This window comes from Felis catus, chromosome E2, assembly GCF_018350175.1.
Source record: "Felis catus isolate Fca126 chromosome E2, F.catus_Fca126_mat1.0, whole genome shotgun sequence".
Taxonomy (NCBI): Eukaryota; Metazoa; Chordata; class Mammalia; order Carnivora; family Felidae; genus Felis; species Felis catus.
The window spans coordinates 8,493,020-8,509,190 of NC_058382.1; the positions used below are offsets into that span (position 1 = coordinate 8,493,020).

At 42.9% G+C, this 16,171-nt stretch overlaps 1 protein-coding gene and 1 long non-coding RNA gene across 3 annotated transcripts in view; both read left to right on the plus strand.

Annotated features, from left to right (window-relative positions):
• Positions 1-56: 56 nt before the first annotated feature.
• Positions 57-5,776, plus strand: LOC102899081. The gene is made up of 3 exons (XR_442010.3): positions 57-156; positions 965-1,037; positions 5,718-5,776. It is a non-coding gene; the product is annotated as an uncharacterized LOC102899081 (long non-coding RNA).
• A 59-nt stretch (positions 5,777-5,835) lies between these two features.
• The window catches only part of SLC6A16 (solute carrier family 6 member 16), a 56,108-nt gene continuing 45,772 nt past the window's right edge, over positions 5,836-16,171 (plus strand). Inside the window, exons 1-2 of one of the 2 annotated variants that reach the window (XM_019819229.3) lie at positions 5,836-5,896; positions 9,612-9,694. The gene's annotated coding sequence lies outside the window, so the exon portion shown is untranslated. Of the gene's footprint in view, positions 5,897-9,042; positions 9,230-9,611; positions 9,695-16,171 lie in introns of those variants that run through there. The other variant, XM_011289743.4, reaches the window with a different exon arrangement.

The following is a 16,171-nucleotide window of genomic DNA, read 5'->3' on the forward strand; positions in this document are numbered from 1 at the left end:
GTTAAGAGTTTCGGAGCGGAATCCTCCGCCGGGTCGGGGGGCGGGTCGGGGGGGCGGGGCGCATGCGCAGAGGAACGGCGGGAAAGACACCCGAGGCGGAGCGAGCCGTGCGTCGCGAGCTGGCCTGACGAGGCCTGGAGGGACCCGAGATGTTCGGTAGGCTTCTCGGCAGAGGCGTCTTCACATTCATTTTTTTCTAGACTGAACAGACCGGAGAGCCCGGGGGTCTCCGGGCTGGGGTGAGAGTGACAGCCCCAGGGAGGCCTGAAAACTGAGATCCGGGATGTGCGGAGCTGGGCGTCACTCCTGAGGCCCGGGGTCACGGGATTCCCCTGGACGCCCCGGGCTCTGAGGAGCTGAGGGATCAGATAGGCCCGAGGGGCCCCTCCTTTTTTCTCCCCCAGGACCCCGCACACTGTCTTCAGCCCCTTCGCGGTCTGAATCTGACTTGGGGCCCCGTGCTCACGGGACTCGGCCCTGGGTCCCCGCCGTTTGGGGAGACCCAGCGGTTCAAGCGCCCGGACCGCGGAAACCCGGGCCAGTCCCACCATCCATCGGCCTGTTAGGGACACAACCCCTGCTCCTTGAGGAACCTGCCACCCGCTCCCTCCTTTCCTCTCCTGAGGTTGTAGTTCCAGGAAGGAGGGCCTCCGCGGGGAAGAGGCGTTTCTGGGGGACCCTGAGTGCCCCCCCAGAGGCCATGGGCCTGGAGGAGCGGTTGTCGCGAATGGTGATGTAGGTGGTCACGCGTGGCCCCTCACCCCCAGGGCCGCTCAGCCGGGAGGAGGGGGTCTGCCGCGGGGCCAGGGGACTTCACAGGTGGCGCAGGTGGCCAGCTCTCTCGCCGAAGGGTCAAATTTCCCCATTTGCCAGAAAACTCGTTTTAAGGAAGACCCTTTTGGAATGTGTTTCAGAGAGGTGGCTGTATTTTTCATGAATACAATTTTCCTTTCCTCTCCCCCAGGGGAGCGGAGAGTCCGAATCAATGTCAACAGCATGGGATTATGAGAATCGGAAGTCCTCCTGGTTATTTTGAGGTATGTTACATTTCAGCTGCTGGCGAGATATCTAGTTGTAATGAACATTTGTGCTTTTTTTTTTTTTTTTTTTTTTAATTTTTTTTTAAGTGGGCTCCATGCCCAAGGTGGGGCTGAAACTCAGGACTCTGAGTTTAAGAGTCTCATGCACTACGGACTGAGCTAGACAGCCCCGCCCCCACCCCCTTTTTGGAACATTTGTGCTTTTTTTTTTTTTTTTTAATATTTGTTTTTATTTTATTTTATTTAAAAAAAATTTTTTTTTCAACGTTTATTTATTTTTGGGACAGAGAGAGACAGAGCATGAACGGGGGAGGGGCAGAGAGAGAGGGAGACACAGAATTGGAAACAGGCTCCAGGCCCTGAGCCATCAGCCCAGAGCCTGACGCCGGGCTCGAACTCACGGACCGCGAGATCGTGACCTGAGCTGAAGTCGGACGCTTAACTGACTGCGCCACCCAGGCGCCCCAATATTTGTTTTTATTTTTGACAGAGAGCGCGAGCATGGGAGGGTTCGAAAGAGAGGGAGACAGAATCCAAAGCAGGCTCCAGGCTCTGAGCTGCCCAGCCCAGAGCCGGAAGCAGGGGCTCAAACCCACAAACTCTAAGATCATGACCTGAGTGGAAGTTGGATGCTTAATGGACAGCCACCCAGGTGTCCTGGAATATTTGTGCTTCTTAAGACAGCTGCCACCTTTACCTACACGTCTCCAGCTTCCTCAGCTTGCTTAACTTTTGTACAAATTGAATTAAGATTTCTCTTTCTGTTTACTTCCTACCCACTAAAAGCATACATGTTCATATCGTTCTGTTTCTTAAAGCCTGTTAAATGAATCACTTTTAGAGGTCTGTTCCCTGCAGATTTTTTCAAACTTTTTTAAAAGTTCATTTTTAAAGTTTTTAAAAAAATTTACTTAGAGCGCACACACAAACATGGGAGGGGCAGAGGGAGAGGGAGAGAGAATCCCAAGCAGGCTCCGAGTTGTCAGCAGAGCCTGACCTGGGGCTCAGTCTCACCAACCATGAGATGGTGACCTGAGCTGAAATCAAGAGTTCCATGTTTGGGGCGCCTGGGTGGCGCAGTCAGTTAAGCGTCCGACTTCAGCCAGGTCACGATCTCGCGGTCCGGGAGTTCGAGCCCCGCATCAGGCTCTGGGCTGATGGCTCAGAGCCTGGAGCCTGTTTCTGATTCTGTGTCTCCCTCTCTCTCTGCCCCTCCCCTGTTCATGCTCTGTCTCTCTCTGTCCCAAAAATAAATAAAAACGTTGAAAAAAAAATTAAAAAAAAAAAAAAAAAAGAGTCCCATGTTTAATCCGCTGAATCACCCAGGCATCCCTTTCCTTCATTTTGCTTTGCTTTGCCTTTCCTTTCGTTCGTTTTCTTTCTTTCTTTCTTTCTTTCTTTCTTTCTTTCTTTCTTTCTTTCTTTCTTTCTTTCTTTCTTTTTCTTTCTTTCTTTCTTTCAAGGAAACCAGTTATTTTATTACCTTTGGCTAATGATTCTAATATTTGGACTCATTTGCATTTGTCATCTGTTGTTTCTGTCCGTTCTCACTAGTGGTGCCTTTTTTTTCCTTATGTGCTATGTATGCTTCTTGTTCTTGACAAATTATTTTTTTTTAAGGTTCTATTTTTCAGTAATCTCTACACCCAATGTGTGGCTGGAAGTCACAAACCCAAGATCAAGAGTTGCACGCTCTACTGACCGAGCCAGCCAGGCACCCTGACAAATTATTTGTAGGAATAACTTAAGGCCTGAGAATGAAGATGTCTTACTCCAGGGAGGGTTCTGATTTATTCTGCAAAGTACTTAGGGGCACCATTAGTCTTGTACTACTTATACTTAATTTGGGAATGGGGTTGGTATATTACTGTGGTTTTAACTTGGATTTTTCTGATGACATGATGTTGAACACATTTTTCAGATGTGTATTGGCCATTCATATATCTTTCTTTGTGAAATATCTTTTCAAATCCTTTATCCATTTTTTAATTGAGTTGTATCTATTTTTATTAAGTTGTAGGAGTTCTTTCTATTCCCTAAATATAAGTCCTTTGTCAGATATATATATGAAGATCATTTTCCCTTAGCCTCTGGCTTTCTTATTAATTTAGAAAATTAATCAAGTCTTTTGATGAGCAGAAGTTTTTAAATTAAAAAAATTTTTAATGTTTATTTTTGAAGGAGAGAGGCACAGCATGAGCAGGGGAGGGGCAGAGAGAGGGAGACACAGAATCCGAAGCAGGCTCCAGGCTCTGAGCTGTCAGCACAGAGCCCGATGCAGGCCTTGAACTTACAAACTGTGAGATCATGACCTGAGCTGAAGTCGGACGCCTAACCAACTAAGCCACACAGGTGCCCCAATGAGTGGAAGTTTTTAATTTGGTGAAGTCTAAATGAATACTTTTTATGATAATTGTATTTTGTGTCCTGTCTATGAAACTTTACCTACTCCTAAGTCATGAACATATTCTATTTTCTTTTAAATATTTATTTATTTTTGAGAGAGAGAGCATGAGTGGGGGAGGTGCAGAGAGAGAGAGGGACAGAGGATCCGAAGCAAGTTCTGCACTGACATTAGAGAGCCCAATGTGGGGCTTGAATTCATGAACCGTGAGATCATGATCTGAGTCGAAGTCAGACATTCAACAGACTGAGCCACCCAGGTGCCCCTCTTATATTTTCTTTTGAATGCTTTATAGTTTTAGATTTTACATTTAGGTCTGTGATTTATGTCAAAATAATGTGTGTGTATGGTGCAGAGTAGGGTTTGGGTTTCATTTTTTTTCCCCCATATGGATATCTAGTTATTCTAGAAAGGACGTTTCCCCCTCCAATTGAATGTGTTTGGATTCTCTGTCAAGAAACAAAAGACCAATACATATACTTACGGGTCTATTTTTGAGTTACATTGTTTGACTTTTGCATGTTAAATCCACCTTGCATTTCTGGAATAAACTCCATGTGGTCATTATTTATTATCCTTTTTATATATTGTAGGATTTGCTTTGTAACATTTGTAGAGGATTTTTGCATCTATGTTTATGAAGATACTGGTCTGAAATTGTCTCTTTTACTAATATCTTTTTCAAGTTTTGGTATTTGGGTCATAGACTTATAAAATGGGTTGGGAAGTGTTTCCTCTTCTTACCTGGAAGTAATTGTGTAAGGTTGGTGTTATTTTTTTCTTTCAATATTTGGTATAATTCACTAATTATTAACTGTTTGGGCCTGGAATTTTCTCTGTGGGAAGGGTTTTGATAAGAAATTCAACTTATTTAATGAAACTGTACATGGGGCGCCTGGGTGGCACAATCGGTTAAGCGTCCGACTTCAGCCAGGTCACGATCTCGCGGTCCGTGAGTTCGAGCCCCGCGTCAGGCTCTGGGCTGATGGCTCGGAGCCTGGAGCCTGTTTCTGATTCTGTGTCTCCCTCTCTCTCTGCCCCTCCCCCGTTCATGCTCTGTCTCTCTCTGTCCCAAAAATAAATAAACGTTGAAAAAAAAAATTAAAAAAAAAAAAAAAAAGAAACTACAGATTTCCCATTTCATTTGATTGGAGTTTTGTTAAGCTGTATTTTTAAGAAATTTTCTCATTCATCTAAGTTGTTAAGTTTATTGGCATAAGTTTGACATGATATTTTCTTATTCTTTTAATGTCTATAGCATATATAGTGATAACCTCACTATCATTCCTGATATTGGTGATGTGCATGTCTCCTTTTGTCTTAATCTGTCTAGGGGTTTACCAGTGTTGTGATTATTTCAAAGAACCAGCTTTGGCTTCTTTACTTTTTGCTATTATCTGTTTTCTACTTGTATTTATATTTTTCTTTGTTCTTTTTTGGATTTATTTTGTTCTTGTCTTGAAAGCTTTTTGTAAGACATTGATTTGAAACCTTTCTTTCTAATAACAGAATGTAAAGCTATAAAATTCTCTCTAAGCATTGCTTTTGCTGCATCCCACAAATTTTGATATTTTGTATTTTTATTATCCTTCAATTTAAAATACTTTATAATTTCTTTGTGACTTATTCTCTGACCTATATATTGCTTAATAATATATTCTTTAATTTCCAAGTATTTGCAGCTTTCTTACGCATCTTATTGATTTCAAACTTATTTATGTTGTAGTCAGAGAACAGACCCTGTGTGATTTCAATCCTTGTAAATTTATGGGTACTTGTTTTATAGCCCAGCCTATGGCATTGATGAAGTATGTGTATTCTGTTTTGTTTTGTTTTTTTTTTAAGTGGGTTAAACCCAGAGTGGAGCCTAACTTGAGGCTTGAGCTCACAACCTTGAGATCAAGACCTGAGCTGAGATCAAGAGTCTGTTGCTTAATGGACTTAGCCACCCAAGTGCCTATTTGGGGGTTTTATAAATGTCAATTAGGTCAAGGATGCTTGTAGTGTTATTGGATCTTCTATATCTTTACTGATATTTTGGTCTTCTTTTTCCCCATCACTTACTGAGAAAGAGTGTTAACTTCTACCAGGATTGTGGAAATCATGTAGCCTTTAGCCTAGCCTTTGTAAATTTTTGCCTCATGTATTTTGAGATTTGTTATGTTTGCATACATTAGTTGTCTTCATGATGAATTGACATCATTTTTTATCATTAGTAAGAATCCTTTTTTTTTTAAATTTTTTTTTTAACATTTAATTTATTTTTGGGACAGAGAGAGACAGAGCATGAACGGGCGAGGGGCAGAGAGAGAGGGAGACACAGAATCGGAAGCAGGCACCAGGCTCCGAGCCATCAGCCCAAAGCCCGACGCGGGCTCGAACCCACGGACCGCGAGATCGTGACCTGAGCTGAAGTCGGACGTTTAACTGACTGAGCCACCCAGGCGCCTCAGTAAGTATCTTTCTTTAAATCTGATAATACTCTTTACCTCAAAGCCCATTTTATGTTACATTAATAAGGTCACTATAGCTTTCTTATGCTTCATTTGCAGGATAGGTCTTTTTCTATTAAGCTACTTTCAATCTATCTGTGTTTTTGAACTTAAGTTTCATCTCTTCAGAAGCTTATAATTGGGTCTCTTTTATTCATCCTGACAATCTTTGCCTTTTATTTAGTTATTTTTTAAATTTGTGCCTTTTAATTGGAATGCTTAAAGTAAAAACGTTTCCTGTAATTATTGACATGGTTGCATTTTGGTCTCCCAATTTTCTGTTTGTTGATTTTTTTTTTTTTTTTTTTTTGGATAGCTTGAATCATTTTTAGTATCCATTTGTATTTATTTATTGTCTTAGTAGCTATAACTCTTCACAACATTTATTTAGCAGTTTTTCTAGGGATTATAATTCATACTACTAACTTTTTTTTTAATGTTTGCTTTTATTTTTGAGAGAGAGAGACAGACTTGAACGGGGGAGGGGCAGAGAGAGGGAGACACAGAATCTGAAGCAGGCTCCAGGCTCTAAGCTGTCAGCACAGAGCCCTACGTGGGGCTTGAACTCATGAACCGTGAAATCATGACCTGAGCCGAAGTTGGACACTTGGCGCCCCTAGACTTAACTTTTTATCTCTGTTGTGTTTCCCAATTTTTTTCCTTTTTTTTTTTTAAATTTTTTTTCAACGTTTATTTATTTTTGGGACAGAGGGAGACAGAGCATGAACGGGGGAGGGGCAGAGAGAGAGGGAGACACAGAATCGGAAACAGGCTCCAGGCTCTGAGCCATCAGCCCAGAGCCTGACGCGGGGCTCGAACTCACGGACCGCGAGATCGTGACCTGGCTGAAGTCGGACGCTTAACCGACTGCGCCACCCAGGCGCCCCCCAATTTTTTTCCTTTTAACTAAAGGTATTGTGCCACAGGCTAGTTCCTCTACCTAATTTTTTCTTCATCTCGGAACACTTGTGGTTCAAATTAATGCTTCCTGCTAATGCTGTGGTGGCACAATTTGTCTCAGGGAGAGACCTATTAACTCATTCACGTTTTCTCTAAAGTGGCTCACACATTGGCTCACAGATTTTTGCACCCTCTGGGATACAGCTTCTGGAAGCTGTTGGTTCATTGGAGCAGAAGGGCTTTGGAGAGGGATTCTGTTTCTCTCCAACAAGCTGCCTGGAAAATTGTAACTTATTTCCTAAAACATTAAACGACTTCATCAGGAAGGATCAATGTCAATTAACCCCTTAGTGACTACAGTTTGATCCTGTCTGTTGTGTATGTAGCGGGATTTTCTCCGTTGTTTAAAATTTAAGTTTTAGTTAATATACAGTGCGATAGTGATTTCAAAAGTAGAATACAGTGATTCATCACTTACATACAACACTCAGGGCTCATCACAAGTTCCCTCCTTAATACCCATCACCAATCTAGCCTATCTCCTACCTCCCTCCCTCTGTCAATCCTCAGTTTGTTCTCTTGTTAAAAGCCCTTGTGGTCTTTTCCCCTCTCTTCTTTCCTCCACCTTCCCTTCCCGTATGTTCATCTGTTTTGTTTCTTAAATTCCGCATATGAATGAAATCATATGATATTTGTCTTTCTCTGATTGACTTATTTTGTCTAGCATAATTCTTTTCTAGCTCTGTCCACGTCATTGCAAATGGCAAGATTTCATTCTCTTTGATGGCTGAGTAACATTCTATTGTATATATATACCATATTTTTATCTATTAATCAGTCTATGGACATTTGGGCTCTCTTTATAGTTTGGCTATTGTTGATAATGCTGCTTTAAACGTTAGGGTGCATGTACCCCTTCCAATCTGTATTTTTATATCCTTTGGGTAAATACCTAATTGTGCAATTATTGGATCATAGGGTAGTTCTGTTTTTTGAGGAACCTCCATGCTGTTCTTCAGAGTGACTGCACCAGTTTGGATTCCCACCAGCAGTGCAAGAGAGGTCCCCTTTCTCTGCATTCTTGCCAATACCTGGCTTGTGTTGTTAATTTTAGCCATTCTTACAGGTGTGAGGTGGTATCTCGTTGTGGCTTTGATTTGTACTTCCCTAATGTTGGGTGATGTTGAGCATCTTTTCATGTGTCTGTTAGCCATCTGGATATATTCTTTGGAAAAGTGCCTATTCATGTCTTCCTCCCATTTCTTAACTGGGTTGTTTTTTTGGTGTTGAGTTTGATAAGTTCTTAACAGATTTTGGATACTAACCCTTTATCAGGTATGTCATCTACAAATATCTTCTCCCATGGTGTAGGCTGCCGTTTAGTTTTGTTGATTATTTCCCTTGCTGTGCAGAAACTTTTTGTCTTGAAGTCCCAATAGTTCATGTTTGGTTTTGTTTACCTTTGTTTTGACAATGTGTCTGGTAAGAAGTGCTCCAGCTGAGTTTTGAAGAGGTTGCCGCCTGTGTTTTCTTCTAGGATTTTGATTTTCTCACATTTAGGTCTTTTATCCGTTTTGAATTTAGTTTTGTGTATGGTGTAAGAAAGTGGTCCAGTTTCATTCTTCATGTCACCATCCAGTTTTCCCAGCACCAGTTGTTGAAGAGAGTCTTTTTTCTATTGGGTATTCTTTCCTTCTTTGTCAAAGATGAGTTGACCATATAGTTGTGGGTCCATTTCTGGGTTTTCTGTTCTATTGATCCGTGTGTCTGTTTTTGTGCCAGTACTATCTTGATGACTACGGCTTTGTAATATAGCTTGAAATCCAAAATCATGATGACTCCAGTTTTTTTTTTTAATTCAGGATTTCTTTGGCTATTTGGGGTCTTTTGTGGTTCATACACATTTTAGGATTGTTTTAGCCCTGTGAAGAATGCTGGTGGTATTTTGATAGGGATTGCATTAAATGTGTAGATTGCTTTGGGTAGTATAGACATTATAAGAATGTTTGTTCTTCCAGTCCATGAGCATGGAATGCTTTTCCATTTCTTTGTGTCATCTTCAGTTTCTTTCATAAGTCTTCTATAGTTTTCAGGGTATTTTTTTCTTCTTTTTTTAAATTTTAGTTTTTTTGTTATTTTTGTTTTTTATTTATTTATCTTAGAGAGAGAGCAAGAGTGTGGGCATGAGCTGGGGAGAGAGGTGGAGGGAGAGAATCTCAAGGAGGCTCCATACTCATCGTGGAGCCTGACATGGGTCTTGATCCCACAACCCTGGGATTGTGACCTAAGCCAAAATCAGGAGTCAGACCCTCAACCTACTGAGCCACCCAGTATGCACTCAGTGCCATAAATTTCCTTCCAAGTACTGCTTTCATTTCATCCCACGAATTTTGGTAAGTTTTGTTTCATTTTCATTTAGTTAAAAATATTTATAAATTTCTCTTGAGAGTTTTTCTTGATCCATGTACTATTAGAAATGATTTGTTTAATCTCCACGTATTTTGGGATTCTCCAGTTATCTTTCCATTAGATTTTTAGTTTAATTCAGTTGTGAACTGAGAGAAGACATTGTATGACTTTTTGTTTTTTGAGTTTGTTAAGCTGTTTTATGGCCCAGAATGTGGGCTTGAGAAAAATGTGCATTCTGCTGTTACTGGATGAAGTGGTCTGCAGATGTCAGTTATATCCAGTTGATTGATGGTGTTGTCAGATTTCACATATCCTTACTGATTTTCTGCCTGCTGATGTTCAGTCTTTGTTTTCTTTGCTTTTCAGTTCCGGAGGTTTCTATTGAGAGATCTTCAGGCTCAGTGTTTCTTTCCTCAGCCACGTCCAGTCTACTAAAAAGCCCATCAAAGGTATTCTTCATTTTTGTTACAGTTTTGTTTTATTTTTTAATCTGTCAGTTCTTTTTGGTTCCTCCTTAGGATTTCAATCTCTCTGTTTACATTGCCCATCTCGCATGCCGTCTACTTTATCCATTACAGCCCTTAGCAAATTAATCCCGGTTGTTTCAAATTCTCAGTCTGACAATCCGAGCATGCCTGCCATGTGTGGTTCTGATGCTCACTCTGTCTCTTCAAATTATGTTTTTTTTGCCTTTTGGTATGCCTTGTAAATTTTTGTTGTTGTTGTTAGCTGCAAATGATGTACTGGGTAAAGGAACTGCTGTAAACTAGGCCTGTAAGTAATGTGGTGATAAGGTGTGGGGAAGGGCAAGTATTCTGTGCTGGGTCTCAGTCTTTTAGTGAGCCTTTGGCCCTAGACTGAATTTCACAAGTGTTTCTTGGGGTTTTTTTCCTCCTCTCTTAGGTGGGACAGGATGGCTGGAGTGGGCTGGAGTTGATATTTTCTTTCCTCTAGCTCAGACTGACTTTGATATTACCCCACAGATTAGGCTGTGGTTAACTAGTTTCTCCTGAGGGCAGGCCTTGTTAAGAATAGAGTGCCCTGGAGTATTTCAGTATGGCTTCTTTTTCCTTCCCCTTCTGGAAGCCTGAGGGGATTTTCAGCCTATATTCCATGAGAACTTGATGAGGCTCCCGGAGGTCAAACTCACCAAAATGTGCCTCACCCCAGTGACTGGGTCCTCCTGGAGTTTTATTTTATTTTATTTTTTTTTTAATTTTTTTTAACGTTTATTTATTTTTGAGACAGAGAGAGACAGAGAATGAACAGGGGAGGAGCAGAGAGAGAGGGAGACACAGAATCTGAAACAGGCTCCAGGCTCTGAGCGGTCAGCACAGAGCCCGACGCGGGGCTCGAACCCACGGACCGTGAGATCATGACCTGAGCTGAAGTCGGACGCTTAACCGACAAAGCCACCCAGGCGCCCCCCTCCTGGAGTTTTAAACTCTCGGATTGTCCACACTGAGCCTCCAGCAATTTGTCAATTACAATTGAGTTTTTCCCTCTCTGGCACTGGTTCCTGTTATGCCCAGAATTCGTGATCCCCAAAGACTACCAGGGAGCCAAGTCCGATGCAAAAGCAGAGCCTTTATTCGAGCTAGCTCGAGCTCAATCCCCTACCTGCACCGACGCAGCGGTGAGATGCTGGGGGGAGAGCAAGTTTCAAAAGCACAAAGATCTTATAGGGGTCTAGGGGTAGTTGGTGAGGTAATGGCAGTGGCCTCAGCTGATTGGCTGGGGAAGGGTCAGAGTCCTGTTACGCAGGTTGCCGGTTGTGTTTTGATCGGGAAGTTTGAACGGGTGAGCGGGAGGTTACTCAAGGGGAGAAGGCGTGGTCTGAGGTTTCTGCGATTTTCCCGGAAAGGGGGATGTCGGGGACTTAGTCATTCAAGGTGGAGGACACAGAACAAGATGGAGTCAGCCAGCGTAGGTCTGCTCTTTCAGTTCCTTGGCAGTTTCTCCTCCTAAATTTCTGCTCCAGTAATCAAGTAATCTTTGTATTTGACTATCTGTCAGTCTTGGGGGCAGTGGTTTACTCTGTGCCCCTACCTCCCTTAGGGATCCAGTTATTGATTTGCAATCTGTTCAGCTTTTTACTTGTTAGGATGGAGTGGTGACTTCCAAGTTCCTAACATGTGAACTGGAAACTGGAAGTCCAACCCAGCTGCTTTTCGAGTTCTGGTATTAACCTTTAAAAAAAATTTTTTTTTAATATTTCGTTATCTTTGAGAGACAGAGACAGAGCATGAGCAGAACAGAGAGAGAGGGAGACACAGATTCCCAAGCAGGCTGCAGGCTCTGAGTTGTCAGCACAGAGCCCGACGTGAGATCATGACCTGAGCCAAAGTCAGACGCTTAACCAACTGAGCCACCCAGGCGCCCCCAGTATTAACTTCTTATTTTCACATAACTTCAGACTTAAAATTGTAGTTTCAATCTTGCAATTCTTTCATCTTTCCTTATCTTCATGACTTTGATCAATTTTTAATGAAAATAATCCAGTTGTTTTATAGAATGTTCCTCAATTTGTGTTGTCTAATGTTTCCTCATGATTGGATTCTGGTTGTACATTTTTGGCAGGAATAGCACTGAAATGATGTTGTGTTCTTTTCAGTGCATCATATCAGGAGACAGATGATATCAGTTGGCTTTCATTACTTGGTTCAGGTGGTGTCTAACACTATAAAAGTACTATTTTTCTGTTTTTTGTTTTTGTTTTTTGGAGGAGATATGTTAATACTGGGCAATTATTTGTCCCCACCAAACTTCCTTGTGTTTGTAACCATTGATGATTCTTGCTTGAATTAGTTATAAATTTCAATGGTTTCCAAATGATGACTTTCTAATTCCATCATTCCTTGTACTTTTATTAGTTTTCATTTTGCTGTAAGGAGAAATTTTCCTTTTGCTCATTTATATCGTTATGGATTCATGGATTCTTACTTTATGGGTTCTCATCTGTTAGTATTATTTATTTTGATGCTTTAGTTGCCCCATACATGGGTGAAAGAATTCCTTCAATCTGACTTCTGTGTCCAGTATCATCTTTTTATTTTTAAGTTTATTTATTTTTGAGAAAGAGAGCGCACAAATGAGGGGGCGGGGGGCAGAGAGAGAGACGGAGACATAGAATCTGAAGCAGGCTCCAGGCTCTGAGCTCAGATCCTGACACAGGGCTTGACCCCACGAATGGTGAGATCATCACCTGAGCTGAAGTCAGCCGCTTAACCAACTGAGCCACCCAGGCACCCCTCATCTTTTTATTTTTAATTTTTACATGTCAATACATACTTTTCTCGATTATTGAAGCAATACTTTTTTTAGACATTTTAATAAAATAAAATCAGAGAGAAAGATATAAAAATATCTTATTGGCCTCTACACATTGGCGTATTTTCTTTCAGCCTTTGCTTTCATTGCGCTTTTAAAGGTAGTAGAGATAGAACTATAGACACAGATTTGCGTCTCAGTTTTGGTTTTTAACCTGTCATTGAATTATAAGCATTTCCTGAGCTAGTAAGAACTCTTTCCAAACAGTATGTCTCACAACTGATTATTCTTGTGACCCAGATGCGCTAGTGCTGCCCTGAGACCTACCTGTTGCCTCTGCTTTTGGATGGCATGCTCCTTCCCCTTCTGAAAGAAAAATCCAGTTCCCTCTCTTTTCCCCTCCCTTTTTTCCTTTTATTTTTCAGCAACACTCCTTGCCCATTCTCTTGTAGAGCATTTGAGGAGTCAGCAACAGGTCAGAGTGGCAGAAGTGCAGAGAGGAGAGTGTCCCCAGATGTGAGGTAGAGTACTGTCCTCTTGCTGGGGAATGAGCAGTCAGTGGGGAGTTGCGGGGGGCAGAGATAGACAAAAACGAGATGAACAGTCAATAGCTAATCGCATCAGGAGGTGAAAAATGCTATGAAGAAAAATAAAAGGGGGTAGGATGGAGAGAGTAGTGGGGATGGGTAGCTGCTATTTTAAATAGGTGGATAGGGAAGACCTCTCTGGTGAGGTGATATTTGAGCAGAGACCTGAGTGTTCTACAGATGAGAAAGCCCAGAGAGTTAAAGGAACCTTCCTAAGGTTATAAGCAAGATGTATTAAATTCATTTCTTTATTTTTTCAGTTTTTTAATTTATGTAATCTCTACACCCAGCATGGGGCTTGAACTTGTAACCCTGAGATCAAGAGTCACACGCTCTTCTGACTGAGCCAGCCAGGCACCCTGAAGTTTGTTTCATTGATTCAAAAACCCACTATAAATGGTACTTCTCTCCATAGGGAGTATACCTCAATGTTTTTAGAAGCCCTTTGAGTGCGATTCCCAACTGTTAGCTTGGCTATCTCTACCCTTCTCCCTTGTACTGAAATATTTCTCAGAGGTAAAACTTATATAGAGATTTTTATATGTTTTGACTCTCAAATCTAAATGTAGGTTTTGGTGTCCTTAAGGTCTGTTCAGGAAGGTGAACACCCCATTGAAAAAGCTGGAGCTGCTCCAGGGAGTCTGCCTAGAATGAAGATAGAGGCCCAGGATTCCACATCTTTACTGGCAAAAGCCATCTCTACTGAGACAGAACTTTCTGAGAGTGCCCAAGAAAGACAATCTTGGGAAGATAAGGGCATGGCTCCCTGGCCTGCGATGGTCCGGCTTTCAGAGGCCCAGGCTTTGGAGGCCCAGGTGGCAAAGGCTTAGGCCTGGGAGATGCAGGCTTGTGAGGCCAAGTACAGGGCTAGCCAGTCCAGTCACATCTCTGCATTGGAAGTGGCAGCTACCGGGGCACCTGGGTGGCTCAGTCGGTTGAGCGTCTGACTTCAGTTCAGGTCAAGATCTTGCAGTTCATGAGTTCAAGCCCCACGTCAGGCTCTGTGCTGACAGCTCAGAGCCTGGAGCCTGCTTCGGATTCTTTGTCTCTCTCTCTCTACCCCTTCCCACCTCATGCTCTGTCTCTCTCTCTGTCTCTCAAAGATGAATAAACGTGAAAAAAAAAAAAAAAAAAAAAGAGTGGCAGCTACCCTGACCCAGAAACCCTTATGTGGGAAGGGGCAGGTTGCAGAGAAGGAAAAGAGAGAGGCCTTTTTGAACCGTCCATGCTGGTCCAATAAGGTTGAGTACATCCTGACTCAGGTAGGCTACTCCATGAGGATGAGTGATCTCTGGCACGTTTTCTTCCTATGACCTCACAATGGAGGTTGTAAGTTTGGGGACCAGGAATCATGGATCCACAAGAGGCTTCAAACTCCAGGGTTTCTGAGATCTGTAGAGGCTGGAAATGTGGTACTCTGAGCAGGATAGGAGTCAGGTGCCTGAACACTTAGGATCATAAGAGGGTAGGGGTGCAGGGTATCAGAATATAAGGATGGTGGTCCAGGGTGGGGGTGGAAACTAGGCATCTGGGTCTTACAGAAACTAGGGGTGAAGGGGTACCTGGGACTATGAGGGATGTGGAAACAGTTGAGCCTTGATGCCTGTGGCCCTGAGGGAGGTCACAGGGCGGGGGAATGTGTTTTCCCGGACCCCCAAAGAAGTTTAGGCACTGAAAAGCCAGGTGGTTCTCAGAGCCCTCCTGACTCCCTTGCACAGGCAGTTTTTTCATCTTCTGTATCCACGTGCTGTTCTTGATCGGGGTTCCTCTTCTATTCCTGGAGATGGCAGCTGGTCAGAGAATGCGTCAGGGCAGCATTGGTGTATGGAAGGTCATCAGCCCCTGGATTGGTGGTGTGGGGTATACCAGCTTCATGGTGAGGAGTCCTGGGCTGCCCCGGCCTGCCCTTTACACCCCACTCGCACCCTGACCCTTGTCCTGGGATGGGTCCCGTGACTTCACTTCCACAGGTCAAGTCTCTTCATTTCCCAGTCCTCTCTCTCTAATCCCCTCTTTTTTCCTGTTCTCATTCTTCCTCCCCAGCCACCTCCCTTGTGGCCCTCAGGTGTGCTTCATCACCAACTTATACTTGAATGTGGTCAATGCCTGGATCCTGTCCTACTTGGCCCAGTCCTTCCAGTTTCCAGGTCCATGGGAGGACTGTCCCTTATTGATGAACTCCAGTGAATTTGGTGAGGAAGAAGTGAGAGAGGAGGAGATGGGGAAAACAGCTGGAAGGGAATTTGGAAGAGGAGAAAGGAGTGAGGAGGGATAAAGAAGAGGAAAATCTTAGAAAGAAGAAGAAATGGGAGGGAGAAAGAGATGGAGGAAGTGGGAGAAAGGCTAAAGAAGAGTGAGGGATCACCCTATCTAGCAGGCATGTCCAAAGACAGGTCCCCCCAGATCCTGAAGGACAACACCTTCCATGTACTTCTGGTACCTGCTGACCTTGAAGGCCTCAGACAGAATTGAGGATGGTGGGTCACTAGTCTTCAGTCTGAAATTGTTCTTATTGGTGTCCTGGTATCTTGTTAGCGCTTTCATTATTAATGGGCTCAAGTTCTCTGGAAACGTAAGCCACCATTGACATTCTCGGATGCCTTAGACCTCATCTAATATTGTTATCACTGATCTCCTAATGTCTTGCTCCTTCTGGCCTTTTGCTCCCACCAGCCCTTGACCCTTGCTGAAAACTGTCTCCTCCTCACTTCTGACTCAGAACTTTTGATCCCTGTTGATTGTTGGTTGACCCCTCACTGGTACATGCTTGCTGATATGTACCATTCTCAATTCAGGTAATGTATGTCTTGGTACCAGTCTCTTATTGCATCATCTGAGTTTCCTCATCTGTGTCTACTGCTCTAAGGGGCAGTATTTGGCCTTCAGTATTTGATGCTTTCCGAGGTAAAGTACATCTTCCTCACTCTGCTACCGGGCCTTGGCAGACTCCTATTGTCTATTTTTAGGGCATGCTTTCCCCCTTATTACCCCATGTCCTTCCCCCCATACTTGCTAAGGTTCTCCTCTCCTTTGACATTTCACCTTGTACTTGTCTTCCCCCTTTTAAAT